We start from the raw sequence: 3,771 nt of genomic DNA, 5'->3' as shown, positions 1-3,771 counted from the left end.
ACGAACCATGAAAAATGGCCTAGTCTAGGATATTGATAATTTCTGTATATAATAATCTTCGGGATATAGGCTTTCTAGAAATGTTTTTCTTTTTTTCATATATTCTATACTTTTTTGTTAATATGACGTTGAATATTGTGGTATTTAATGTTAAAAAATTAACATTTCGGGATACACGTCACAACAATAAACCTCCAATGACCATGTACAATGTACATGAACCTATAAATCTCTAAATATATCAAGTTATATGCACTCAAATAGCTAGAATGGCTTATTCAATGATCATAATAAGCATTTTTGACCAAATTTGGGAAATAGAAATAAGAAATATTTTGGAAATGATGTTCAAAGCCGTGATTGTTCAACTTTACTTTTAAATTATTTTTACTTGAATTTTAAAATACTGAAATAAGAAGAATAAATATAGTATGTAGTTTATTTACATGGTGAAAGAAGTGAATCATTGGAACAATTCTGTTTCATATCATATTCCATAGTTTTGAGGGTTTTTTTGTTTTCTCTATTATTATTATTTATTTTTTTTAGTATTAAAACGACCGAGTATCGAAAGCAATGGTAACGAAATAAGTTGACACCGCGTCTCGTCAAAACATGTTCAATTCGAATTTACTCGGAATTACACGTTCAACGAGCATTTGCTGTGAAACCTGATTAAAGGAAAATTACTGTAGACACCTAATAGTAAGTATCAAATTATCTTTTTGTTACATGTACATGTAGATTTCATAGCGTGAATAATAACAACACAACACCGATATAGGGGATCAGAGTCAGTATATTATTGACTCTGAAAATACGATTTGATAAATGATACTGTATAAATTTTACTGTATTTATCTTGATCAATAATTGTATATTCCTATACGTATTAATCATGTAAAGATACTGAGGTCTTTTAACCTACAATTTTTTTAAATGTTTGTGCAATACATTATTGACTGACAGAACGTAATTCATGAGCTGTGATCTAAAAATCTTCCAGGCATTAATATAGATTTGAATAGAATTACATCTAGATACATATTTGAAATAGGATATATCCTAAGGCACTGTAGTTTTAAATTGTTTGGATTATATTGCATTTACATGTAATGTATACATGCTTGTAAATGCCACAGAATGAGAAATAATCTAAATTGGCCTATTTTCATAATGTTCCCAAAATAGAAGTATCATGTAGATCTATACAGGAAGTAACATTTACAAATCATGTTTGTTGTTTGTTATTTGCCAGTTAAGTATCATAATGATAATACTAGTAGTTCATAATAAGTAATTATTCTGCTAAAATCAAATACCCTTTTTATTGTCAACAAATACAACACTGGTAGAAAGGTTATAAAGCTTTTATCTAGCACAAGTTTCCATATTCTACAGGTTTACATATGTCAGCAAGTCCTCAAAAGCAGCTTTAGGGGTTCCCAGAAGATTCTGATGCTCACTGTTAGACTTTCACTGTCGTCAAAATCCAACCTTATTTTCTCTTTTCTCAAAACTTCAGCTCTCAAAAACTTGTTTTGATTAATTATGTCACTCCTGTTTTGTTGAACATGGTGTTGTCAGCAATAGGTTCAAGTTCTTCTATGTCTTGTTGTAGGTGATTTGTACAGAAGCGAGCCCCGGCAGGAATGATGGCCTCTTTTGAAATAAGATTTCATGCCTTACTCCTACTGGGACTACAACTAACTTTGGACCTGGTCACTCGCAGATACAGCATGAAGTGTGCCCTCTTGATGTACATGGGGATGGGAGTGATACAGAAGGGGGACTAATTGGAAGAACTGCTGCTGCTGCTGGTGGTGCTGGACTGTCTTGAATCTGTTGCCTAACCGACTTGATATTCTTCTGTTTAATATGGGAGCAACACACACACTCTGGCATATATTGCACAGAAAATCATGATCAGATGGTGCCCTCCCTATCAGAGTGGTGATCACTGACCTATATTTCTTTGAAATCCTGGATCTGTGTTTTGGTTTTACTCTCCATGGACAGTTGAAACAGAGAAAGAATTAGGGACCACTCCTTGGCATATCTGAAATATTTATGTCATATACATGTAATTAAAATATACAATTTGGGTTGGATGAAAATCTTATCTTCATGTTAAAACCCATTAACCTAGGTTATTTTTCCTAAAATCTCATTATAAATCAATTAACTTGTTAATTAATGCTTGGTGAATCAATTGATAAATTGTATTCAAAAACTTGGAATTATTTTTTTTCCACTAATAAACTGAAAATGTGTATCTTCAAATGTTTTGTTGATTAATGTCAGTGTGACATATAGAGGGGGTATGGGGTTTACAACAATGTATATTACATGGTTAATTTATTTCTATTATGTAGTCCATGTAAATTTCTGTGGAAACGAGGAAGTTATCTATATTTGGTCTTTCCTATCCCGGGGTAGGAAAGACCGAATATAAATAACCCCCTCGTTTCCACGGAAATTAAGTCCATGAGAGCCTGAAATCTCCCAACCTGGGTCTGTTTAATGGACCCTTCCAAAGTCCTTTTTTAAGGAAAAAGTAAACCATTTTCCTAATCCAAAAAGAAAACTGGTGCAAAAACCATGCACATCTCCATACATGAAATAATATAAATAATAGAAAAATTATCAGTAGTATTGTAATACATTTTCGGGGGGATGGGGGTTTGCCGTTTCACCTTTATAGATTGTTTTTTTTTTCCTAACATTTAAAACATATCTTTTCAATATCAATTTTGTCTATAGCACAAAATAAAAATTCTAAAATCAATTAAAGCGTTTGATTTTCGTGTGTATATATAAAACAAAACGAAAGAAAAAAACTAGGATCCTCCACTAGTAAACTATGTTTTCCATTTAGAGTTATTGCCCTTCAATCGAAAAAAAGTAAATATAATTAAGAGAATACTCTACATTTCAACACAAGTTATGTCAAATATTATTTAACAAGATATATTTTGATATGTATTTAAATTGACCTACTTCATTAAAAACAAAATTTCTGTGTGTTTTTGTAGGTGTCTTTCCACGTATATACAAGGGACTTGTGAATTTACGAACTTAAATAGTTAAAATTGAAAACAAAACGAAAATTTTTATCTCCGTTCGATGTATAAATATTGTGCGTTCAAACGACAAGTACAATTGTAAAATAGAAGAGCTTACAGCCGTGTTTGACATTGCCGTAATATTCGGACATTTGTTAATGTAACACGTTGCTACAAATTTACAGTTATGATTGACAGACTTAATATTTTATAAGAAACTTTGAACTGTAGCCTATATTAATTAAACGTAGATCTACATAATTTGTAAAAATTATGAGAACCAATGGACAAATTCATACGATAGATCATACTGTCTGAATATATATCGCACATCTCCATGCGTAATACATGTGTACATGCTGGGCCTGTGTAATTGAAATGTTTACTGGGGTATTCCTAGAGAGAATGTTCTATCGTTAAAATGATAATGTCCTACGGCACCGATTGTGGTGAGGGCCTGTCCCGAGACACAGATTATTCTAACTAGGGTATTCCGTATGGCCGAATAAGTTTGTACTGTACGTTTGATTCGAACATTCATTCTGTTTCGAACAATATAATTTTTAAAGTAACAAAAGGTAGGGAAATCGGTACTTTTAAAGCCATCGGAACGGACTTCGGAATCAAACATACACGATAGGTTAACCCCCCCCCCCCCCCCCCCCCCCGTACCTTTTTACCATAGGCCATGACTCTCATATTTACT

The 3,771-nt window shown here is 32.4% G+C and overlaps 1 long non-coding RNA gene across 1 annotated transcript; it reads left to right on the top strand.

Annotated features, from left to right (window-relative positions):
* On the top strand, positions 1 to 2,788 carry LOC130048301 (uncharacterized). Its single transcript, XR_008797144.1, has 2 exons — positions 1 to 705; positions 1,622 to 2,788. It is a non-coding gene; the product is annotated as an uncharacterized LOC130048301 (long non-coding RNA).
* The last annotated feature ends 983 nt before the right edge of the window (positions 2,789 to 3,771 follow it).

Source organism: Ostrea edulis, chromosome 7 (genome assembly GCF_947568905.1).
Source record: "Ostrea edulis chromosome 7, xbOstEdul1.1, whole genome shotgun sequence".
NCBI lineage: Eukaryota > Metazoa > Mollusca > Bivalvia > Ostreida > Ostreidae > Ostrea > Ostrea edulis.
The sequence above is the reverse complement of the archived record's forward strand: the minus strand, read 5'-3'. Positions and strand labels throughout refer to the sequence as shown.